Source organism: Carcharodon carcharias, chromosome 3, assembly GCF_017639515.1.
Source record: "Carcharodon carcharias isolate sCarCar2 chromosome 3, sCarCar2.pri, whole genome shotgun sequence".
Classification (NCBI taxonomy): domain Eukaryota; kingdom Metazoa; phylum Chordata; class Chondrichthyes; order Lamniformes; family Lamnidae; genus Carcharodon; species Carcharodon carcharias.
This window is the reverse complement of record NC_054469.1, coordinates 149606165-149633342: the sequence shown is the minus strand read 5'-3', so window position 1 is coordinate 149633342 and position 27178 is coordinate 149606165. Positions and strand designations below refer to the sequence as shown.

Here is a 27178-nt window from a genome sequence, read left to right as displayed (position 1 = left end):
ACAGGTTTCTCATAAGAAACAGTGAACTTTATTTACAGGGCTTCAGCAGCAGTTACATGCTTCCATCAAGAGCCACAAACAGACATAAACTCCACCCCTAATGTTCCTCACGCTGATTCGTTCACACTGTCACATGATACTACACACTACAATGAATCTTAAAGCTACAGTCACTATATTCCTTAAAGCTACAGTTGCTACACCTTCCTGGTAAATAGAGTGGGCATGCAACCTTTGCCTGATCTTTCACTGATGGTATGGTATTGAAACTGGCCAATGAACACTGTATGCAAGGATCCTGGGACAACCCCTCCAATTGTTTTTCTCTTAAACTTGCTTTGACAGGTTCCTGGGATGAGGGGATTGTCCTAGAAGAGAGATTGAGTCAACTTGGCCTATTTTCCCCGGGGTTTAGACGAATGAGAGGTGATCTAATTAAAGCTTAAGGGGTTTGACAGGATAGATGCAGAGAAAATGTTTCCCTGGGTTGGGGAATCTAGAACATGAGGTCATAGTCTCAGAATAGGAGGTCGGGTCCTTAGGGCTTAAATGAGGAGAAATTTCTTGACTCAAGGGATTGTGAATGTTTGGAATTCTTTATCCTGGAGGTCTCTGGATGCTCATTGAGTAGATTCAAGAGTCAGATTGATATATTTTGTAAGGTGTGAGAAGGTGGAGTTGAGACAGAAAATCAGCCATGATCATGTTGAATGGTGAACCAGGCTCGAAGGGCCAAATGGCCTAATCCAGCTCTTCTATCTTATATTCTTATGCTGTTGAAATCTCTGACAGAGAAGAACCTTGTGTTTGAATTTACACACCATACTCAATATATGTTGAGCTTCAGTATATTGCAGTTGTGCACCACCCTTGGACTGGCTGTTTATAGAAAGTACATCTGTCCTCTATGTAATAGGATTCCCAATTCAAGTCACAATTCGAGCCTGACATTTTGCATAAATCACTTCCCTGTCAAAATAACTGTTATTTTCCAGTTTGGAAAGCATCCCTGCTGTTAATGCTGTCAAGAAATTAATTTACACAGAACTTGAATTATTTTCTGCTTCTCAGTCTTTTTCTTTCTTTTTATAGATTGTAAACAACTTTTACTGGCATTTTGGCAACCTTTACCACAATCTCAATTGTTGCACAATAATTACAAAGAACATACATCAGAACAACTATTAAAATAATACATACTGGTTTTCCGTTACTCTTTCTGCCCCATTTTAATCCCTTTGGATATGTCTCTAAAAAAGCAGCTGAAGGGTTGCAATGATCTTTAAAATAATCTTAGCCCCAAGGCTAGTAAGTACATTAACAACCTCATTCTTGAACACCCTCAAACTCTCAGATCACTGTTACAGCTCTCTCAGAATTGACGTTTTCTAGTAGAATGCAATAGATGTTTTATCAGCTGTGATTTTTAGAATTCTGGATTAGGCCACTCCTTGGCTACCAATATCAACACTTTATATATATATATCATTGTGTGGGGTTCAAGTTCCACTACAGCACTGAAAAAAATAGGCTGACACTCCAGTGCAGTACTGAGGGAGTGCTATACTATCAGGCATGTAATGTTTTGGATGAGACGTTAAACCAAGAGCCTATCTGCTTTTCCATGGAAGGAAAAGATCCTATAATACTGTTTTGAAGAGGAGCAGGGGTGTTCTCCCAAGGCTCCTGGCCAATATTTGACCCTCAAGCAACAGCACTAAGACAGATTAACTGGACATTATCATATTGATGTTTGTGGGAGTTGCTTCATGGCAACTTAACTGCAATGTTTCCTACATTACAACCATAGCTACACTTGAAAAGTACTTCATTGGCTATTAAATGATTTGAGGCATCCTGTGGTTGTGAAAGACACTGGGTTGGAATTTACAGGGTGCTATGGTCTGACTAAAAAGGGGAGCAAGCCCAAGATCATGACTGTTGCCCTGCAGCAATTTAACATTGGGAGCAGCGTTAATTTAAGGTGAGGCTTTCACCACATCCCATTAGGAAGTCACGCCTCAGGAAGCTGTCAGCCAATTGGATGGCCAGCAGCACTCCCAGGCTCAGCTAGGAGTGGTGACCACTGCTGGGACTACGGGCCATCCCACCACGCCAAGAAACACAGGTAAGTCCAGGGTCAGGGCGGTGAGGCGGGCCAGGTTCAAGAGGTCAGAGGGAGGGTTAAAGGGGGAAATGACCTTAATGGGGTGCCTCTGATTGGCCCAGGGGATCTGCGAAGGAGGTCCTTCGCCCTTGCCCAACCTCCACCAGCTCACATAACTAAACCTGCCAGGCCTCCAGCAAGGCTTAGTCTTTACTCTGTGGGTAAAATACCGGCGGGGGTGGGGGGATGATTAATTAGCCACTTAACGTCGGGCCAGCCTACACTTCCCCTGCTCCCCATAAAATTTCAGATAGGTAGGGGCAGGTGGGTAGATGGTGGGAAGGCCCAGCTATATTTTATATGCCCCTGCCTTCAAATCAACTGGCAGGGGAGTGTAAAATCCAGCCACTACCTAAACCCAAGTGTTTCTTTATATACAATGAAAATGTGTTTACTGTCTCAAAATATGTCATATCTTTATGTAAGGCACCATGGTAAAAGTAAGTGTCTTTTAGCTTCTGTCCCAAAATTTAAAGAAAACAATGAGATGAAAATTAGCCTGGGCCCCGTTACTGGGCCCAGAGTTGGTGCTGTACAAACAACACACATCCAAACAGAGAAGTCCAAGGGCAGTTCGAAGTTGGGCCTAAAGCCTGATCTAAATATTCCAGGCAAGCTGCCAGTGCCTGTTGTTTCTCCACAGGCAGTTCACCATTCTCCAGGACTGAGATTTGGGCTGCCTGCCTGTTTGTTGGCAGCTACACTGGTTGAGCCACAGCAAACTCCTAAAATCATGAATGCAACAGGCCTGGTACTATTCTCCAAGGGATCCTTAAATAGGTGATCACCCCTTCATTAATATATTCAAGAGTTCTGATGGCAGTCTTAGGCATCCTCCTAAAACTGGTATTCTTTGCTCCCTTTTTATGCTCATAAACAGGCATAACACATACCAAGTCTATCTTTGATTGTAGTTGCAGTTACATATGTTAGCTGAAAATGAGATGGAGTTATTGCCCTTAACTTTTTCCAGGATGCCTTTTATTTTAATTATAAATATATATACAATAAAGAGAATGAAAATCCTGCTTAAGGAATTTATGTTTTCGAGTAGAATATTTTCTGTTACATAACTGTATTGCAAAATAGTACCTTCAGCACAATACTGCAACACATGTTCCACAGTCATTTACAGAATTACAACTGTCACCAGGAAAATGAGATTCACAACTTATTTCAACTTAAATAGAAGACAGGAGTTCAAACTGAAACAGGAAATAAATCTTAAGCAATTTAAATAGATTTTAACGCAGAAAATAATTACACAACTTTAGGCTTCTTAATTCTTTATACAACTTGATATACACATTCAAAATTAATTACATCACTAGACTGTGAAAACAGACATCCATCAAATGGTAAACTCTCCCTTTTGCTAATTTTTATTTGATTTTATTCATCTTTATTGCTGTGCTAACAGAAAATAAAGGATTAATGACTTTGTGCCACTTTAATCATAAAAGCTGTACAATTAGTTCTTGTAACATTCTATAGTCTGCTTATACTGGAAGAGAATACACTTACAATTGAAAGCTGTTGTATTTTTACCAGTTAAAACAACCTTTGCAGTTTATCCAGAAATCCTGAGTTAGGGGTTCTATCTATTACCGCAAGAAAGAATATTTCCACTCTGGCTCGTACAATGTTAGGGTGAAGCACTTGTTTTTATTTTCCTGCTATAACACAAGACTGATTTCTGTGGATTAGTCAACTATAAACAGTGTGTAGTAGCACATCTGACCACTAGATGATGCCATGGGAAATACAGTTGGAAAACTAAGCATCTTTTGCTAAGCTCCCTAAATATGAAACTGGTTAAATTATACAATATATATATATAGTTTCTCTTTGAGGATAATGGTTTACTTTTATGTAATAAATCTATCTCTTTTATCCGTGTCACTAATCATCTGTGGCCAAGCAGAGCTAGAGTATATCTGTAAGAGCAATTACATTCTCTGTTCCACAGAAGTGTTCCATTAATTTCTGTCCCAAAATTACCACAAACTTCTCAGGAAGATAATCAGTGTGTCTTTGACTGCTAAAGGTAACATATACAATGTGATTCAATACAACAATGAATCGTTTAAATAATATATTGATATGCCCAGTTTATAACAGGTTAAATATTTTTAGAAACAGGCTAATAGCAGCTATTACTTAGAGGGAAATTAACAGATTGGCATTTCCAAACTGTGTACTGAGACTATTTATTTAGTTGCTTATGCAGATGTATTTGTGAAAAACATATCTACACATTTGTGTTCAAAAATGGATATGTTCAAACCCCAGGATATTTTGGCAAGTGAAAGAGGCCAACATAGCAGTGCCAAAGAAGTTTCGCTTCCACAAGCCCAACTGCCTTTCATCCACCATTTTCAATTCAACCTACCTTATGTGTTCCCCCATTATGCATTGTTCCAAACAACGAATGGATAAAAAGGAGGGTTGTATTTATTCTGAGTTCTCTAATATTCTTGCCAATGCTAGAATTTTCACTAAATTTACTAGCAGTAACTTAAATTTAGCATGGAAATCATTTTGGAGTAGCCGAACTGCACTTCAAATCAGTTGTTCCATCTCCAATAAAAGTAAGGTTATCAACTCTGGTTGAATGAGGGAACAAGAGCCAGGGTTTCCATTCCTGGTCAATAAGCAGTGCTGTTGGGTTAGAGAGAGGGAACATCATCCATGGCTCCTGATCGTTTTTTAGTGATGATCTAATCTAAAGCCATTTGTGGTGAAGCATCCTATGGTCTAATAGCTCTTAGTGTGAAAACCTTCCTTCTGCTTGTCCCCTTAGCTCTTCCAGTAAGAATCATCAATCTCTGAATTCTTGTTCCCCATTTGCCCAACAAGGGAAAAAAATCTTTCATTATTTCACCAGAGAAAAGTATCATGGGACTGGATTTTACAGCCCCCTTCCAGTGTGTTTGAAGCAAGAATTGGGGGGATGGGGGTGGGAGTACTTGTAAAATGTAGTGTATGACCATCCCACCGCCTTCCTGCCCATCTCCAACAGTCTCCTATTTTATGGTAGGCGGGGTAGGCGTCAGGCAGTCCTCCTGCCCTTGGGCTTACTGAGGCTCTTAATAGACACTTAAGTGCCTCATTCCACCTTACCCGAGGTGGGTGGGTAGCCCGGCAGCTTTTACTGTGCAGGCTGGTGGCAGAAAGGAGAGAATCCCCTTTGGAGGTCCCCCATGCCCATCAGGGCAACACCCCCCAATGTCATATCCCCTTTAACCCTCCCCTCCTGGCTGCTCAAATCTGGCCCACTACTCCCTTGCCCCCATTGTTGAGGTCTGCCAGCTAGGTCCCACCAATCCCCACTGCCTGAGCCCAAATCCCCCTGATTCCAAGACTCCAGTTTTCCTCTCATCCCCATCCAAAACTCAATTCCTTTCTATCATTCCCCATTCCACCATTTCCCAATCTTGCTCTCTCCAAGCCACCATTCCTCAGCTCAATTCAGCCACTTTTCTCCCTCTCTCCCAAGTCTCAAGCCTCTGACCCTGTGTCCCCATCACATTTTCCCTCTTTTGCCCTGTCCAAGCCGCAATCCCTAATCCCAGCACCTCTAATTATCACCCTCCCTCTCTGCTGGCTTCAGTTTTTCCTTAGAGTAGAGGTTAAGAGGCGATTTGATAGAGATGAGCCAAATCATGAACAGTTTTGATGGAGTAACTAAGAAGAAACTGCTTCCAGTGGCTGAAAGGTCAGTAACCAGAGGACACAGATTTAGGATGATAGGCAGAAGAACTGGAGGTGAGATCAAGATTTCTTTTATACAGTGAGTTGTAATCTGGAAAACACTGCCTGAATGGGTGGCGGAAGTAGATTCACCAGTAACCTTCAAAAGGGAATTGGAGAAATACTTGAAGAGAAGAAATTTACAGGGTCTTGGGTAAAGAGAAAGGAGTGGGATTAATTGGATAGTTTTTTCAAAGAACTGGCATGGGCGTGATGGGCAAATGGCCTTCTGTGTTGTCTTGTTTTATATTTGTATGAATTACCCAACTCTGAGTTCCTGGCCACCCTCTGTCCTCCTGTCATGTGTCCAAATACATGACCCCAAGTTACCCTTTCTCCCCTCATCCAAGTCTTAATTCCCTGATCCCTAGTTCCTATTTGTTCTCCCCCAGCCCAACTCCACGCCTCTCCCCAGTCCAGCTCTTCGGTCCATCTCCTCAGCTGCTTCTCCACCAACCAGTTCATTTCCTGAGGTCATCCCTACATACCAAAAATACGCTAATTAACACCAAATCCCCCCCAACACCTCCCCCCTCCCCCATCCCTCAATGTTTTCAATGGGACGAGTTAGGTCCTGGCAGAGTGACATCACCAAGTGGACCCCCAAGTGGGCCCATTGCCATGGTGGGAAAATTTAAGAGGTCCCATCACTGGGTGCATGGGTCATAGTTATGGGTAAGTTCTACTTTTCTTCCAGGTTGTAAGTGGCATTGCCTGGGAGATTCCTCTTCCATTCTGGGAGACTCAAGGGCAGTCTAGCAACTGTAAATGAAGCACATCAAATAGATAGCTTGATACTGGAGTAACACTAGTTACAGTATTACAACTGGAAGTCACACATTACCACACATGGTGCAGCTGTTTCACCTCTATGCCAAAACCAGGGGCTGACAAATTTCTACCCTCCTGCCTAAGACAATTACTACCATTCCCTGAGCTCCCAATGTTCAAAGGGATTCACTGATCTGTCAGAATACTGTTGTAACATTAAAATAATATGGTCTTGCCCACAATAAACATTTATAACACAGTTGAAACTGCTTCTTTTCAGCCCTTCCTACTTCAACAGTTAACATTTTCAGTTCTGTTCTATAATCCTGAATGAATAGTTCTGTTATAGACTTGTAATTCAGAGGCCTGCACTAATCTATTTGAGTACAAGTTCAAATCCCATTACAGCATATTGAGAATGTGAATTCAGTTTAAACTAAAAAGCTGGTATCAGCAAAAAGTACCCATGAAGCTACTGGATTGTCGTACAAATAGTCTTTCCCCATTCTGCTTTTATCTGATTCCAGTCCCACACTAACATGGTTGTCTTCTAAGCTGGTCTAGCAAGTCGTTTTATTAGCATTGGGTACACAAACACCAGCCTTACCAGTGTTGCCCACATCCTGGGAATGTCTTTTTTTTTAAATCCTAACACCTATAATTTACTCATTATTTTGCCCAATAATCAACACTGTAAAATTAAAATATCAACATTTTGAGATATTGCATTATTTATTTAAAGTTGCATATTTATTTGAATCTTTTATGCAACATATATGCCTGTCTGCAATTTCAAGCAAAAAAAATCAAGAACATTTTAGCCTATTATAAATGTTCCTGTGAAACTAAAATTTATTCATGCAGATCATGGCTAAAATTAGAAAACAGCATCCTCAATTCAAGGCCAAGTGAACTGAAAAGTCTATGGTTTGTTCATACCTGTAATTTATTAACCCTATCTCACCTATTGATTTTTCCCGTATAATCTTTCTGGTTCCAAGAATATTATAGTGAGCTCATCTCAACTCAGCCTCACTGCTAACTTTAATTAACAAATGAAAACTCCAGAATTGTTTTATTTAAATGATCCATTACATTGGTGAATCTTAGAAAGATGTGATGATCTAAATTCTGAAAACGGGTGCGGATATCGTGATGCATGAGTAGCCTGCTCACTGATTGCCATGCAGGCAGCAAGCCAACTTCATGCTTCTTGTTCATCTCAATAATTTCTTCATCATCCCAGCACTAACTGCACTGTTGATTGGCTGGGCCTATCAGCAGGGGGTCAATATCATGAGTAGCTAGCACCACTTAAAACTAGCCTGACTACTTAACCTACAGCTCTTAAAGCTGAGGTGCATTATAGCTGGAGCAAGTTCTGGCAGTCACTCAGGAAGTGACTGATTTGGAAAACATTGAAGCCTTACACCCACACATCTTGCACACACTGCCAACTATTCAACCATGTCAGCCGCATCACACAAACAGATTGCACGACATTCACTGATCAGTTTCTCTCTCTCTTGAAGGGCAAGGTGGTGCACAATCAAACACAGCAGGACCTAAACTCCCATGAAGAAGACAGTGTCGCCCATGATTGGGATAGCCATTGCTGAGGCTGTGGTCAAAAGCAGGGCTGAAACCACTGAAGATGATGGTATCCACATACCTGATTCTTCTCACATCTCATCCCCCGGTCAACCCACACTCTTCTGATTTACAAGCTGTTGATGGTGTAACCAAGAACCTCTTATTTTCCCAACCCACCCCCCAACAACTGACCCAAATACCTTTGTCCTTACAGATACCCAAGACAGGCAACCTACCCAGGCAGAGGAGGACACTAATGCTGAAGACATGCCGTCACTAGGTTTCACAGTTTCAGCCAACAGTTTGGATACTAACATTGTGCTTAATTTAAAGGATGGCACAGAGACGACATCTACATATGGTGAGACACTGGTCACGACTGGCTGGCAGCCAAGGCAGAGGGCAAGCATAGAGCAGGTGCCTGTTTACCAGAGGTCGAGATCCAACATGTGCACTGTTGCAGAGGACTCAGATGAGCACTTTGATGAGGCAGCCTATGGAGTACTGATGGGATTGCACAACAAAATACTTGATGCATTGGAAAGCCTGCTAGAAAGCCTGCAGTCAATGTTAAGGAGCAGGGAGGAGGCCAGCACCAACTTGACACAAAGACTGAGGTTGCAGTAACTAGTATCACACTTCAATTATTCTTCACGGACAGCCTGGGCAATTTGGCATGCCCCCTCCCTTCCTCTTCCACCTCTCCATTATGTTTCTGCTACTCATTTGATGGCTGGTGGCAACGCTGACCCCTCATGATGCTGAGGTTATGCTACATACCACAAATCTTGACACATGCTCAGCTGGCTTCTGCAGGGCTCCTCCACAGCAATCCAGGCAGAGGTGTTGTTTCAGCACACCAATGGTCTGCTCTGTCACATTTTGTGTGGCAGCATGGCGTTCATTATATACATGCTGAGCATGTGTAAGTGAGTTGTGTACCGGAGTCATCAACCATGTCATCAGCAGATAGCCCTCTTGCCAAGTAGCTACCCTTTGGTTTTGCTGTGATGGCTAAAATGCAACTGGCACAGCCGATTGTCACAGAATGAAGGCACCCTGACCGCTGCTGAGGGACTCTGCGTTGACCTGCATGGTTCATTGCTTATGGTCACACCAGCTAGATGTTGAGAGTGTGAAATCCCTTTCAGTTTTGGTATAGGAGAGAGATGACATGTGACCCTGCAGCCAATGGCACCCTGCACCACAGGGAACCTGTAATCCCGAAGTGCTGCAGTCTCGCTGCCTGATTCTTTCTGGCAAGAGATACTGAAATGTAGTTAATTCTCATTGAGTAGAGAACCTCAGTGACCTCTCTTATTTAACAGTGGATGGCAAACTGGGAGATTTGGAAATATCTGCAGCTCCAAAGAGTTCATTCCATGGGACACCTTCACAGCCACTGGCAATGCGGGCCTTGCCCAACTCTGAGGTTGAGTTGTGGCTACAACAGATGGCTGTAAATAGGTTTTATTTATTTGTTCATGGGATGCGAGCATTGCTGGCAGAGCCAGCATTTGCTCTCCATACCTAACTGCCTGTGAGAGGGTGATGTTGAGCCGCCTTCTTGGAATGCTGCAGATGGTCTGGTCTAGTGCACCTGTGGCACTGACCCAGCGACAGTGAAGGAACAGAGATATAATTCCATGTCAGGATGATGTGTGATTTGGAGGGAAACTTACAGGTGATGGTGTTCCCATAGGTCTGCTGTCCTTGTTCTTCTAGGTGGTAGAGTTCACAGGTTTGGCAAGTGCTGTCAAAGAAATTTTGGAGAGTAGCTGCATGTTGTATATGATACACACTGCTGCCACTATATGCCAGTAGTGGAGGGAGTGAATGCTTAAGATGGTGGATGGGGTGCCAATCAAACAGCTGTTTTGATCTGGATGGTGTCAAGCTTTTTGAGCATTGTTGGAGCTGCACTCATCCAGGCACATGCAGAGTATTTCATCACGCTCCTAACCTATGCCTTGTGGGTAGTGGACAGGCTTTGGGGAGTGAGGAGGTGAGTTACCCACCACAGAATTCCCAGCCTCTGACCTGCAGTTGTAGCCACAGTATTTATATGGTTGATCTAGTTAAGTTCCCAGTCAATGGTAACCCCCAGGATGTTGATGGTGGGGGATATAGTGATGGTAATGACATTGGACATCAAAAGGATTACCAGTCCAGTAACGTTGCCACTTTGCTACTGCTTCCTGCAAGTTGATTTAATTAGCACTTATGAGGCACCCTTCCTGGAGCACTGGGCTCCAAAATAACACTACTGGAGTCAAATCAATGTTGCGCTTTGAGTGATGTCATGATCTGCCAGCTCTGCGTACTTCCAGTGGACATTCAGTGTGCACATACTAATACTCTTACCAATATGGTGTTCAGTGAGAGTCTCCCCACAAGAGCGGACATGCATGTGCAGATGCCATTTCGGAGCTCAAAGGGCATCCAAAAAGCTGTGTGCAAACAATCCCAGTTTCTTTTCTGCAGAGTTCAAGCAGAAAGTGATGATTTTTTTTTAACAAATGCATTTTTTTCCTTTTTTAAAAATAACCAATCAGGCTGGGGCCTGGAAACCATGTGTGGCTGCTTTGAAGGATTCTTGTGTAAGGTTACATTTGGGTCATTGTAAGTCCAAGAGGATCTTTTTCAAAGTAATTTTATACCTATACAGAATAAGTGCCCCAAGTGGATCTTCTGATCCTAATTCCACTGATATGGAACTCGGTAAAAATTGACAGAACTTTAAAAGAAATCAAACCAGCTAGGTCTGTTTCAAAACAAACACTGAATAAAGATGCATGTGGACAGATGCATTTGTATGTGAGAAAGATATGAATAAGTAACAGAGCAGCATTAATTAGAAAATTAGCCCAGCCTGGAAAAAAAATTGCATAGAATATCTACTAAACCTGGATCCTTGACCTCTATAGTTTATATACTTTAGTCAAAGTGGAAATATTGAAGCAGAGTGTCTGTAATGTTGTGTAATCAGACATTCCAAATGTCATATTACCAGAGAATTGCGAATCAAATGTGTTATTACTGACCCATGCATTGAACATTCCCATTCAGTACAGTTGAGACTATAAGACCATTAACAAGTTTCTGCCAAAAAACGCAACATGTGCCTCAATTTATGTTCCAAGGTCGGGCATGCGGCCGAACCAACGCATGTAAAATTACACAAAATGATGTCAGGCGTGCGTCCTGATGTATCGCACATGTGTGCAATATTGAGGTCGGCGGGTGCACGCGGGAGTTGGAGCCATGCCTGCTGACAATTAAAGGGCCAATTAAGACCATTAAAAAGCCTACTGACTGAGGTTTCATGTTGCCTGTCCAATTTTGCACTCGTTGAATGGGCAAAACGGGCAGGCGGGCAGCATGTTTTTATCAACTTGTCATCCAAGGGCGGAATAAAAGATCCCAGGAGCAGAAGCACTTTCATTTTCTTTGTGATTTTGCAGCTGTCATATTTCTGAGTTTTGCCAGATTTCCTTTTTATTGCCCTGGCTTTCTAAGCTGGTTCACCTATAAATCTGTGCCAAAGCTCTAACAAAACAGATCAGTCTGTACAAATCATGGGGAACATTGTCGCTTACAAAAAGATATTGGCCTTGAAAATCCATGGCCATTTGGCATATTGCCACTCTGATAATATGGGGAGAGAGGAGTATGAGCTGAGGGTAGAGGCTTTCTGAACATCAGACTCCCCATGATCCAGGCCTTCATTATGACCCAGTATACAGATACTGCAGCTTGTCATCGGAGTGTCCCAACTGACCCAGCAGTTGTTGTGGAAAACAAAAACAGAATTACCTGGAAAAATTCAGCAGGTCTGGCAGCATCGGCGGAGAAGAAAAGAGTTGACGTTTCGAGTCCTCATGACCCTTCGACAGAACTGGAGTTCGAGTCCAAGAAAGAGTTGAAATATAAGCTGGTTTAAGGTGTGTGGGGGGGGACGGAGAGAGAGAGAGAGAGAGAGAGAAGTGGAGGGGGGGGGTGTGGTTGTAGGGACAAACAAGCAGTGATAGAAGCAGATCATCAAAAGATGTCAACAACAATAGAACAAAAGAACACAAAGGTGTTAAAGTTGGTGATCTTATTTAAACGAATGTGCTAATTAAGAATGGATGGTAGGGCACTCAAGGTATAGCTCTAGTGGGGGTGGAGGGAGCATAAAAGGATCATCCTCCGCCATTTCCGCCAACTCCAGCATGATGCCACCACCAAACACATCTTCCCTTCACCCCCCCCATCGGCATTCCGTAGGGATCGCTCCCTCTGGGACACCCTGGTCCACTCCTCCATCACCCCCTACTCCTCAACCCCCTCCTGTGGCACCACCCCATGCCCACGCAAAAGATGCAACACCTGCCCCTTCACTTCCTCTCTCCTCACTGTCCAAGGGCCCAAACACTCCTTTCAAGTGAAGCAGCATTTCACTTGCATTTCCCCCAACTTAGTCTACTGCATTCGTTGCTCCCAATGTGGTCTCCTCTACATTGGAGAGACCAAACGTAAACTGGGCGACCGCTTTGCAGAACACCTGCGGTCTGTCCGAAAGAATGACCCAAACCTCCCTGTCGCTTGCCATTATAACACTCCACCCTGCTCTCTTGCCCACATGTCTGTCCTTGGCTTGCTGCATTATTCCAGTGAAGCCCAACGCAAACTGGAGGAACAACACCTCATCTTCCAACTAGGCACTTTACAACCTTCCGGACTGAATATTGAATTCAACAACTTTAGGTCTTGAGCTCCCTCCTCCATTCCCACCCCCTTTCTGTTTCCCCCTTCCTTTTATTTCCAATAAATTATATAGATTTTTCTTTTCCCACCTATTTCCATTATTTTTAAATATTTTAAAATCTTTTATGCTGCCCCCACCCTCACTAGAGTTATACCTTGAGTGCCCTACCATCCATTCTTAATTAGCACATTCGTTTAGATAATATCACCAACTTTAACACCTATGTGTTCTTTTGTTCCATTGTTGTTGACATCTTTTGATGATCTGCTTCTATCACTGCTTGGTTGTCCCTACAACCACACCCCCCCTCCACTTCTCTCTCTCTCTCTCTCTCTCTCCGCCGCCCCCACACACCTTAAGCCAGCTTATATTTCAACTCTTTCTTGGACTCGAGCTCAAGTTCTGTCGAAGGGTCATGAGGACTCGAAACGTCAACTCTTTTCTTCTCCGCCGATGCTGCCAGACCTGCTGAGTTTTTCCAGGTAATTCTGTTTTTGTTTTGGATTTCCAGCATCCGCAGTTTTTTTGTTTTTATAGTAGTTGTGGAATATGACCAGATTCCTGCATAATTAAAAAATAGATTTTTAAAAAGGATTCTCCTACAAAAAGGAACAACCAAACTTCATTTGCAGCCCTCAGCACCTCCTCCCTCAGTTTGCCGCTGCCACCGCCCCCACCCCCCCCCTCCCCCCAACCATGGCATGGGTATGTACCACATTGGAGCATTCTGCTCTCTGGAGTTCAGTAGGTTATGGGTTCAAGTCCCACTCTAGACAGTTGAGCACATGGACTTACAGTCCCAGCACAGTCCTGACATAGCGCTGCACTGTCTGTGGTGCCAGTGTTCAGGTGAGATGTTAATCCGGGACTACATCTACCCTCTCAGATGGATATATGAGATCCAACATTGCTGTCAATGGGAGCTTGCTGTGCGCAAATTGGCTGGCCGGCACATTCTCCACATTCAAGCAGTGACCACACTTTAAAAACTGGTGAGGCAATCTGGGGTGTCCTGAAGTCATGAAAGTTGCTGGAGAAATCCTTATTCATTATTTTTTCTTTCTTCACTGATGTAAGTAGATGAAGTGAACCCCCTCTGCAACTCTTTCCTCCCCTCCCCCCACCCACAGCTTTTCACTGCTGCCACAAAGTTTAGTTGGATCAGTGGCAGATGCTGGGCATGAGCTGTAGATTTTCAAGGCACATTTCAGAGCTACTATATACAAATACACTGAGTCAGTGAAGGTTTTAGTCAGGATCAGTTCATAGCTGAAAAGCCGCAGTATTAACACCAAATTCGCTTCCATGTTGTAGGGCCTGTCTGTTTTTCCACTGGGAGTTTAACTGACGTTACCAAAGTTGTGGGGGATACCACTGGACTCGGCGTCCAACTTGTTCCCATCCCAGCCTGCACTATCAGGCCAACCAGAAGACATGTTTCACACTGGGCAGGCCTTAACTGGCCACCCAGTGTGAAATCGCGTTGAGAACACGATTGTGCCCGGGAGCGCATTCTACATCCGCTTCTGGGCACGCTGACTTCATGTGCATGCCACGCATGTGTTCTGCACAAACCTATCAGATTCATGGGATTTTGAGCTTGTACTGAAAGGCACAAAGAGATATCATAGACTCAGAGTAGATAACAGCAATTTGGTTGGGGATTTCAAAATAATCTTTCATAAGGCAATGCAATGTAACATTTGCACTGTGAAAGGCAATGTCATAATTGCAGAACTCACAAACAAAAGACTGTTTATGACAAACTATAGCAGCAACGTGTGCAGTTTTCCAATTGAAATATAAAAATTAAACACATTTAATAAGTTGTGATTTAAAAATGTCTATACTTTTCCAGTTTTTGGCTTCTCATTTTATAATAGTTTGTATAGTTACAGTCAATACTTATAGATTCATGGAAATTTTATCTGTGATATTGCCTTACATACAAAATCTACTTGACCACCAGTTTGAGAGAGCACCTGAAAAAATTTGGGAGCAGTGAGGAATGAAACACCAATTAGTCAGCAAAGATGCAACAGATTTCAATTTTCATTATGAGATAATGCTTTTATGATGGCTTTAATTAATTAAAGAGCACAATCGTGGTATTAATATGGGAATTAATTTTCAATGTTCCAACTATACATCACACTGAACTTATGTTTGGTTTCCAAATTTAATACACAGCTTAATGCTGAGGCTGTTCTACCTGAATTACATTTTCAGTGAATGTCAGTGGTGAGACTGTCTTGCACCATTAAAGAAACACTAGCTAGTTGTATTAATAAGTCCCAGCCTGCACTCTGTAGATTCAGCTGTGTGCAGTTACCTCACCTTCCTTCTCCAGTGACCTCACCCCCTGACAATGCTTCTATTCAGACAGATGTTGTGGAAAAATTTGCTTACAAAAGCTTCATTTTTTGCCAGATTAATGAGTGAGCTCTACCATTCTGATTCAGAAAAGATGAAATGAAATAAACTACATCTTATGCACATCTGTAAGAATTTACTAACTACATCCTAGTGTGTACATTCATTCATCTTTTAAATAGCAATATTTACATTCTCACCAAAACGAGGACCCAGGAAGTGTATGAGTGTATGGAAGAATGACCCTGACCAACAATATAAATGTTGGAGCAAAAAGTTAAATTTGGTCAGTTTTGCTAGGATTAGTCATTATATGTGCTCAAATCCTATTGCTATTAATTTATTTATATATATGTGATTTTCCCTAATATATTTGCATTTAGTAAGGTTATAATATATGTAAATTTGCACTTGTAAAATTGATACATGCCATGGAAAATCACACCGCAAATTTCAAATATCCTTTTCATAATATTGTTGGAAAAACAAAAGCTACTTCAGAAATTACCTGATATTTTCACTCTTGTGATTAATGAGTGATGTCACAAGATGTCACTGGAGTGAGATTTAAAATGCTAAGGTTTCTCATATAACACATGCCATTATTTGCTCAGAAACCAAAATTACATTAGTCTCCCAAGTAATAATCCCCATAAGATGACATATGATGAATAAACTTCAGTCCAAATCGTGCCTGATGAATAATGAAAACAAGAGAGTGAACAGTAGACAGTCAACTAATTGAGAGACAGGGATGTTATAAATTTTAGAATCAAAACTTGAATAGTTTATAGCTGTTATCTGGAATAGATGGGACACATCTACAACTCTCAAGGAATTAAAGGAGAAAATGAGTAAAGGTTAGGCTGAAATTTTATGTTTCACTACTCCTGGAGAGTTCCCAAGAAATGAAGATAGCAACTGTAATTCCAATATTCAACAATGAATAAGACACAAACCTATAAATTACCGAATCATTAGCCCAAGATCCGTATGGGAATAAAAGCAAAATATTGCAGATGCTGGAAATCTGAAACAAAAACAGAAAATGCTGGAGAAGAAGAGTCACATGGACTTAAAATGTTAACTCGGTCTTTCTCTCCACAGCTGCTGTTAGACCTGCTGAGTTTTTCCAGCATTTTCTGTTTTTGATTCACCATGGGAAATTGCTCAGGGACATTTTACAGAATGCTATAAATAAGCATTTAGAGAACACATAGGGAACAGTAGCATAGTCTTAGAAATATTAGGTCATAGTATATGAAATTATGACAATTCCTTAAGGAAATAACCATGCTAGTGGATGAGGCTATTTGAACAGGTATAATTTTCTTGGATTTGACCAAACATCAAAAAAGTGCAGAGGAGTTTTCAGAGTGTCCTGGCCAAGGTTAACCCCTCCAATCAACACATAAAATTTATGAGCTGGTCATTTATTTCAATGCTATTTCTGGGACTTTGCTGTTTGCAAATTGGTTGCTGTACTTCTCTACATAGTGATTATGATTCAAAAGTACTTCATTGGCTGTGAAGCACTTTGGGACATCCTGAATTCATGAAGAGCACTATGTAAGTGCAAGTTCTTTCTTAGCTTGGAAGATCTAGAGATACAGCCAGGCAACAGTAGGCTGAACCCCATGGGGTCATCGTCAGGAATCTATCATAATCAGGACTAGAATGTTGCTGTAGATTCGAAACTGTGTCAAGATTCATGAACTCATCATACATGGTTTGGAACGGACTCAAACCCGAGTCCCTGTGGTGTAATTGTCCTAATGCACTGCACTACAACAACCAGTTCCACCCCTTTCCTTCACCCAACTATCTTCCTGAACCAGTTTTATGAACCACATTTCAAATTTGTTGCTTCTCCATATTTTCACAGAATTACTGCTACAAGTTTAATTTCTTTAAAAGCTTTGGAAGTTAACAATATGTTGTGATCACTGCAACTGTTCTTAACAGTAGGGCAAGCGACTAGACGTGTTTTGGATGCAGCATGCTAACATGAGGTTTAATACAAAGAATCATTAAATATGTACTAAAATCCTAACTACCTCATGAACTATTTAGCTGTGTACAGCCAATGAGGGCTGTTACCACAGCTCAACTAATCAACTACCTGTCATTTAGATCCAATTGTAGTACATAGACAACATTATTATATCCTTGGGTTGAGATTTGAAAGGTCACTGGCTAAAGTATAGCTACATGAATTAGGGCAATTTATACCATCGCCTGAAACTAATTTCCAGAGGGCAATATTCTACAATGGTGACACCCAGGTCTGGAAAAAACAAAGGGCTGTTTGTTATAACAATTATACCTGTCAATCAAACAGTAATTTTCCTGAAGTCTCCAGTGTTTCAACTCCTCCTCCAAGTGGCCTATAGTGAAATTTAAACTTTGACATTTGAAAAATATTTTCTAACTTTCCAAAGATAAACATAAAGGAAAATTTGCTTACTGCCGATGACTGAATTTTTCTGTATCCAGCCTTTTACCGCACTATTTTTTTTAAAAAAAGTACTATAGATTTTCCCAAACAACATTGTTCGCAGCCACAGGGCCCTAGCATGGCAATCAACCTTTCTTTTAACGACTCTAGTTTTTTTTTGCGATACGGACAGAATTTGTTATCCATCCCCAATCACCCCTGAAGTGAGTGGCTTGCTAGGCCATTTCAGAGGGCAGTTAAGAATCAACCATATTGTTATGGATCTGGAGTCTTATATGGGCCAGTACAGGTAAGGTTAGCAGAAAGGAAAGGGCATTAGTAACCAGACGGACTTTTATGACAATCAATGATAGTTTAACAGTCACCATTGGTCACTAAGACTAGCTTTCATTTCCAGACTTTTTATTAATTGAATTTAAATTCCACTATCTGCCATGGTGGGATTTGAATCTCTGTCCCCAGAACGTTAGCATGGGCCTCTAGATTACTAGCCCAGTGAGCTACTCCACCATATCCGCAGTTGCAAGGATAGACTCCCGTGTTTTCTTAAAGGAGCTTGTCAGGTATATACCATCACTGTACAATCATGTAATCAGCAGACAATCTAGTCAAAGTTATTAAAACATTTGCTAACAGTAGAATACAACTGGAGTGAACTTGTCAATACAATAACCAAACTTAAAAAACAATCACAAGTTTAAGAAAGAAGAACAGAAATGCACAATCCCCATAACTATTAGTGTGTCAAACACCATTACTGAAGAAAAGATCAGCTGTATTCTGGGAAAATTTTGATACAAAGTTCCAGACTTCAGCCTAATTATGGGAATAGGGTGAAATGCTGTGTTTGAGTTTGTTTCCTAATATTGTCTTTTCAATATAAAAGTAGTGGGTATTCCCTTGTCTTTTCAGCACTTCCAGGAAACACAATCCAGAAATTCCACAGGGCTTCCCCAGGCCTCCTGCCAAAACTTCAGTGGGAGATTGGTGCAAGTCTCAAAAAGATGGCATATTTGACCGTTTATAACATGTCCTGCATGGAATTTATTCCTCCCACACCCCAATTATTATCCAATGTCCCCTACAGGCATGAGTATCCAGTAAGAAAAGCCTTGGCTCTGGCATTCTCTATAGTTGAATAGATTAATGATATTTGGAATCAAACATAAAAAAGAACCCTCATGCCTGAAGTTGTACTACTGCTGCTACATCATTCAAAACCGATTTCTCTGTGCTAAGCCATTGTTTAATGGTTTACCCCCCTGTTGCTCATATCTGCACTAGGCTAAACTAAATGGGATGCCACCTAAACATGGGTTCTTCTGCCTGCTCCATCTTCTCCCTGCTTCACCTTGTTGTCCTTTCTGCATCTGCCATCCCTCTGTTTACCATTCATAAATGGGCCTGATTGTAACTCTAAGTGGATGGGTTTTGAGTGAGTTAAAATCTCACCATAAATTGACAAATTTCTCCTGTCCACTTTCTTCCTCAGCCTGATATGCTGTTACTTCCCAAGCTTATCCCTTTTCACCACTAGTTTCCATCATTCTTGCTGGACAAGCTTACAGCTTCTCACTGCTTCAACCTGGGCATTCTTCATTGCATCATCCCCTGTGGCTCCCACTTGCTCCAGCAATCACCAGTATTCCCCCTTTTGTTCTATTTTCCCTTCCCACTACATTCTCTGAATTAATTTCTTCAAGTTTGTCTCCATTTCCTGTCTTTCAGCCTCTTTCTAACCTCCCTAATAATTATCTGCATGCTTTCTCATTACACTCCTCTAGTTAGTCCTTTCCACTCTTCAATGTCACTCTCATGATTTCACATTCCACCAGTCCCCTGACTTACCTGCTGGTGGCAGCAAAACATTCCTTCTTGAACAGTGTCCACTTTCACCTTTCCTTCAAGATCCTCTATTGTCCCTCACTGAATTCTCTGTAAATTCTGATCCACTGTCTCCCATATTCTGTGTCTGACAGCTTCAAAGACCTTTTCATAATCTATGTGACAGAGCTATAATGATAGGTGAAATGCCTATGCTTTCTTCAAGATCAGCCAAAGGGAGCATTTCTGACACATGCTCCAAAGTTGGCATGCCTGCTGTAAATTCCTTTCTCTGCTTTGCAAAATTGTATTTCTGGTGACTTCTAGTAACAAAGTGTTGGCATGTAGAGTGACTGTTACAGTCTGTGTCTATCCAGATCAGTAAATCCAAATCCCAAAGTGGCCTGGCAATTGTTTTGAAGAATACCAACAAACACACCTGCACGCACTCTTTGAATATGTAGCTTGATTATGAAACTCTTAGTTTTTTATTAAACTTATTTAATTGATATCCTCTTAATACGACATGCTACAAACAAGCTGAATGGCTACATTTCCCCATTCATTGTTCCATCAATTTAATACTACCCTGTGAAACTTTTATAGGTGATTTTATATGATTACGTTGCCAGAAAGGAGTCTTAGTCACAGAGACCGTGATTTCAGGAAATTACTATTTAGTGTCAGCTTAATTCAGTTGTTAGCACTCTTGCTTCTGACTTAGGAGTTACAAGCCCATTTTAAAACAAGTGTGACATTTATCTGCCACACTGTGGGATTGCTGGATCTGCCACCTTTCAGGTGAGTTGTGTTATTCTGATGATTTAAGTAGATATTTAAGATCCGATGGTACAATTGAAAAGTGGCTTGGCCTAAATAGCCAAGTGGTTATGGTACTGGGTTTGTAACCCCAAGATCAAGAGTTCAAATCTCACAGTGGCAAATAATGTAACTTCATCTGAAACAGATGGAGATGTGTTTGTACTCAAAAGAGTTACAAATTAATCTTATTGGGCACCCGGTGCGGAAGGGGGTCGGGAAGGAGGAGGACCTCCTCGTGAACCTGCTCCTGGGCCTGGCCAAGTTGGCCATTAACAGGTCCAGGCAGCGGGCGATCGACGGGGGAGTCCCGCCCGATTGTTTGTCCCTCTTCCGCGGCTACGTTCGCTGCCGGATGTCCCTGGAGAAGGAGCACGCGGTGTCTGCTGGCACTCTCGAGGCCTTCCGTGCTCGGTGGGCACCGCGGGGACTGGGGTGTTTTGTTGACCCCTTTAATCACATTTTGATTTAAAGTTTGTAAGTTTCCTTTAAACTTTGTTCTTGGTTTTACAGCTGACCTGAATTAGGGGCTGTGCCTGATTTATCCCAATTTTGTTGATTTGGTTTTCATTTAAAAGATTATCAAGAGTTCAAATCTCACAATGGCAAACTATGAAACAATGTAACTTCATCTGAAACAGATGGAAACAGGTTTACTCAAAAGAGTATCAAGAGTTCAAATCTCACAATGGCAAACTATGAAACAATGTAACTTAATCTGAAACAGATGGAAATGGGTTTGTACTCGAAAGAGTTACAATTGAAAAGTGGGCATGGAGTTCTACTGGTGGCCAGGCCAACAATACTCCCTCAGCCAATACTACCAAAAACAGATAAACTCATCATTCATCTTACTTATTGTTTGTGTGGAAATTTGTTACAACGTTTGCCTATATAACAGTGTCAGAACTTCAAAAGTAATTTATTGTTATTTTTCTTTCTCCATTTCAGGTGCAAGTTTATCATTATAAATGCCATTCTTTTCACCTGTTTTAGTGTTACATAACAATTTATGTATCATGGGGCATGTTGTACTGATGTTTTTTCATGTTTTAAATGAATTCATACTTCTCCTTTCCAGAAGATAATCTCATAAAATTACCTATAAAAGTTCCACAGGGTAGTGTTAAAATGCTAATGATGCCAAGAGGAAAGCTTGATATGATATGGCAAAGTGACAGAAATTGAATATGTGTTTTGTTGGTCTGACACTGTAAGAAAAAAGATACCCAGAACAGGCCTCACTATAGCTGAAGCTATTTTGATGAAGTGTTTATTTTTCCAATTCAGCAAATGTAGGTTGACAAAATAAATACACAGATTTAACAATGCCCAAATATAAACCGATTTTCCTGGGTCTGTGCTATTGTAGTTTACCAGATTACTTTTTCACAGTTTAATTAAAATTAATAATTGGGTCAATTGCTTATTTCTCTGGTTAAGCGAATTACAACGTATAGATGATTTATTTTTCTTAATGAGGAATCTTCTGATAAACTGGACAATATTTTTCATTGGTGTATCCAAGAGTGCATGTGCAATTATTTTAAAAAGTAGTAATCAACAAATAAATGACAAGATCACAATGAATCTAACTAAATGAAGATTAGGAATAAGGAATATTCTATGGCTTGATCTATTTAATCCATTTGCAATATATTTTGCTTAAATATTTGCAGAGAGTAATTTCTGCAGGTGCTACGCAACTTAAATAATGTGCATATTGTATTAAAGAATAAGGATTTTTGTTGCTTATTAAGCTGATATATGTCAATGCTGATGACTGAAATGTTTTCCTCACTTTTGTTATTTAATTCGAGTAGCACAAAACTGCAATATCATAAACAGTAACAATTCCACCACCAATACTGGTGAAATTAGTGTGTAGATCTATGAGGCTTTAGTACTAAGATTAAAAGGAGAAAGTTAAAATCACTTTGCAAATTAAGTAGTGCAGTAAGAATTGTATTTTCTGCAAGCAAATTTTTCTGCAGAGTTAAAGAATTGCACTTTTTCTTAAGTCTGCTGAGAGGCTAACATTTATGGAAAGCCTTTGCCACATTCAAATGTCTGAAAACCAAGCTACTAAAAATTTCACACAAGTAGAATTTGCCTAATTATGGAGTGCACATTTTCTACCCCACTTAAAAAAGGTGATAGTACAACTGCAGGAGCCCAAATAGTAGCTGATTGTTGGTGTCCTGCAAGAACACCGATAAAGTAGAAGCCCCAACTGAATTGAGGTTCAGGCTCCTGCTCTTCAGGTACTGTGAGACAGACTGAAGGGAGATTTGGCAGCTGCCGTCGTTCAACAATTGGTTGTAGTTCAGGTCAATTCCACACTGATGGGTTGGCTTGTGTAGCTGAGCAGCTGATGTTTCTGCCTTCCTGGGTGGTAGCACCATCCTGCACTCAGCCTTACAGCTGCACAAGCAGTCTGCATGATGCAGCTGACAACCTCAATCCTGGGCTGCTAGCCGCAGTATCCTTGCTCTAGGAGTTAATGTCGGCAATAGTCGGTGAACCAGAGGACCATGGCTCATCAGGCCGGCATCTTTCCACCACACCACAAGTAGCTGCACTATCCATGCCAGCTGGCTGACTGTGCAGAGAGGCAGCTGATAAAAGAGCTCATCTGGGTTTGGGGACTAACCAAAGTGCTTAGGGAGAGTAGGGAGAATTAAATTCTTTTCTCCACCACCTCCACTTTCTCCTCCTTTTCATCCAATGAGCATGTGTGGGGAAGCTGCCAGGATGAAAAATATTTGTTAAAGCTTAATATGTTACTTGAATTTTGCAAATCTTTGATCTAATGTACGTATTGAAATTTAAAACAACTGTTGCACAATTTTGGACTTTCATATATCTTTGTAGTCTTGTTATTGTTTAGATTTAATCCTATTTTTTCATAATTGTGTAATTTCGTAAGGTTTTGCAGCCTTGTTCATACTTCAACGTAAAAATTTATTACAGAATTTGCAAAAAGTTTACATAGTTTGGTCTTACAAACTGAAACAATAAACATTTGCACTTATTCATAGTTATATTTTTTGAACTGGGAATCTTTTTTCACTTATATGCATTCTATTTATTGTTAGTAATTGGAGGTTTAAATTAATCTCTTGCAATAATTATCTTTTGAATATCAACGGTTAGCATTTGAGTTGTCTTCTGTGTCGTGTCGTGCATGCTGATGCCATGGGCATAAGGAAAAATCCTTGCGGAATCCCAGAGGTAATGGGACAGTGAAGGGAAGAAACCATATGCTGATGCTGTGACTACTGTCTGTTTGGCAACAATGGAATCAAGCAAGGGCAGTTCAACTGAGCTGGTCAATGAAGGAGATGTCTTGAAGGAGGATGATGACTGCAGAGAGAATGGCAAGGGTGTGGCTGAAAAATGCACCATGGTCACAATCATAAAGGATAGGCATGGATTTGGGAGGTGGTAAAATGTTAAAAAAAAACTTTTGAGAGAATTGGAAGCTTTGGATATATGAATTGGGATAAAATTGCAGTATCATGCCCAGGGCAATGGTGGGGGTAGAAGCCAGAGAGGATGTTTGGCCTGGTGAGAAAATGCAAGAAAGGAAGCAACAGAGGCAGCTGAACTGATTAATTCAATCTTAGGGCAGAGAGGCGCATGAGCTCCTTGTACTTGTTGCTGCAGGGGCTGATGGGAGTGAGCAGGGAAGAGAGATCTCTGACATCTCAGTCCTTGGCCTGCCTTATTGTTCCAGGGAAGATCAACATAAGCTTCAGGAACAGCACCTCATCTTCTGATTAGGCACTTTACAGCCTTCTGGACACAACACTGAGTTCAACAATTTCAGATTGTAAACTTGGTCCCCATTTTGTTTGCTTGTTTCAGGTTTTCTCCTTTAGCCAGCAGCACACCTGCTCTAGGCACAATTTTTGTTTTTGTTTCTTTTCTTGCTCCATCACTATTCCCTTTTGTCCTGGAGGACTAATGTTTCTGTCATTCAATCTATCCTGTCTTCTACCCTATCTCTGACCTTTCTTTTGTCCCTGTTCCACCTCATACTCAAAATTTATTACATCTCTAACTTTCCCCAGTTCTGATGAAAGGACACAGACCTGAAACGTTAATTTGGTTTCTCTTTCTACACAGATGCTGCTTAATTTGCTGAGTTTATTCCAGTATTTTCTGTTTTCGTTTCAGATTTAAGGAGGACATGCCCTAGAATTAATGGCCTCTCCACTCCGAGTGTATGTTGGATTTACATTGCCATTGACTCAACAGTGCCTTTTGATATGTGAGGCAAGATCATTATTAGGTACATATTGAGTCTACTAATATGAACCCTGCCTCATTCCATTGCCAATATGCGGCCAATAGCAATGCAAACAAGTTAAAGGGCTGCTTAATTCAAATTGACCGACACCATATTCTACTATGTCATGTACTTTTTACAAATTAAAATCGAGTCCAAACAATGTTAAGCTCTAATTCACAAGATAACTAGACCTATAGAATTACTTTCTTGGGGGATGGGTTTTTCAATTTCCAACAATGGATTTCACCTTGTCCAGGTATAATTATTTCAAGGAGTTGGAATGAAACTGAATTAAATCACAGATGATAAAAATTTAATTTTGGCATTGTTATAATGAGGTAAGAGTGTTGGTATCAGAGAGAGGGAGAGAGAGAGAGAGAGGGACGAAGGGGGAAAATTTGGACAAGGCCCAAAAATGGGTACAGAGATTGTGACGCACGATTAACCTGTGCCGGTTCATTGTGATGCAGGAAGCATGCAAACTCTGTGGTGCCTGCTCATTATAATGATTGCCGAATGGCCTCCTGTGCCATAAACTTCTATGATTTAGAGGGTGACATAGAGATGGGATCTGCACATGATGCGTTACTAGGCATGAGTGCTGGCTGGGATGCCAGCTTGCCAGAGGATGAGTTTGCATCAAGCTGTGCTTCAGGGGACTCAACATACAGGAAAAGGATAATGGGCATTCATAATGAAATGTCTGGTGTATTGGCAGTCCTTCTAGACAGCTTGCTGTTACTGTCAAGGAGCTTGGAGGAGTTTGGAAACTACTTGCACCGAAGTGTGTGCAGAACTTGAAAACCATTATTTTCCAGCCATTGAAGTAGTGGCCAACTACTGAGAACACTTGCATATCCAACCATGATGCAACCTCTGCTCATCAGCTACTTAAACCTTCATCCAAGTCTTAGTTACCTCTAGAGTTGACTATTCCAGTGCATTCCTGGTTGGCCTCCCATGTTCTATCTGCCGTAAGCTTGACATCATCCAAAACTCTGCAGCCCATTTCATAACTCGCACCAACTCCTGTTCACTCATCATCCATGTGCTCAGTGACCTGCATTGGCTTCCATTAAGCAATGTCTCAATTTTAAATTCTTATCCTTTTTTGCAGATATTCGCCTGATCTTACCCCTATCTTTCCCTGTAATCTTCTTCGCAACTCTCCAATCCTCTAATTCCAGCATCCTGAGCATCACTGATTTAAATTGTTCCACGACTGGTGGCCATGCCTTTATCTGCCAAAGCCTTAAGCACCGAGTTCCATCCCTAAACCTCTCCGTCTCTCATTCTTCCGTGAAGACTTAAAATCTATCTTTTTGATCAAGCTCTTGATCATCTGCCCTACTATCGCTTTATTTGGTTCAGTATCATATTTTACTTTATAATGCTCCTGCAAGATGCCTTGGGACATTTCATTACATTAAAGGCGCTATATAAATCCAAATATTGTTGTTGTTCTGTGATGACTGATGACTTAGCTCAAGCAGAAGTCACCCAATGTCTGAATGCTGCAGTGAAAGCTCAGACTAAAAACATGCAAGCTCAGCTTGTTGCCATGCAAGTGTAGGTTGGTGCCATTCAAACTCAGACTGTTGCCATCAAAGCTTCAGGAACTTACAGCAGCCCATCAATCTGTCCTCCAGCAAACTGCTTGGTTGCTTGGGAAATGGGGGGGGAGGGGGGGGGGGGGGCGCGCAGGGTGGCGGGGGGGGGGCACATGCCATAAGGAATTCACGGGGGCTTTATGGAGTATAAACATTCTGTCTACCTTCAGAGTGACAGCTTTCCTCCTCCCATCAATGTCACTCTGCCAGACCAGACTGCTGCTAGCTATCCCGAGGTGGTGCAATCCGAAGCCAGGCCTAGGCCCAGAGCCTCCCGAGGGCATCCAGCAAGGCCTTCTGTAGTTTCCCCATTGAAAGTCAGCAGTCTTCCACCAACCACTGTTTCACTCAGTTTCACTCCAACTCTTTGAAATAATTGTATCTGGAAAAAGTGAAATCCATTGTAGGAAATTGAAAAACCCATCCCCTAAGGAATATAACCCTATAGCTCTTGTTACCTTGTGAATTAGAGTTTAGCATTGTTTGGACTCGATTTTAATTTGCAAAAGTTACATGATGCAGAAGGATATGGTTTTGGTCAATTTTGAATTATGAACCACTGGGGTAGCACTGCGTACGAGCACTAGGACAGGGAATATCACAAAGAGGACAAGCACAAAGGAAAGCACAAGGGTGATTAGTTGACTTATGTATTAAATATTGGGTGGATTCTTCGATAAAGTTGGTTTGCCATGGTTGTTTATGGTTTCAACATTGTGGTCAAGTGATCACTGTGATCAGTGACAGAAGAGAGGCAAGGAGT

The 27178-nt window shown here is 41.4% G+C and overlaps 1 protein-coding gene across 2 annotated transcripts in view; it reads right to left on the bottom strand.

Moving 5' to 3' along the window:
• The window catches only part of creb5b (cAMP responsive element binding protein 5b), a 461587-nt gene that overhangs the window by 71845 nt on the left and 362564 nt on the right, over nt 1-27178 (bottom strand). The gene's annotated exons all lie outside the window — the stretch shown is intronic.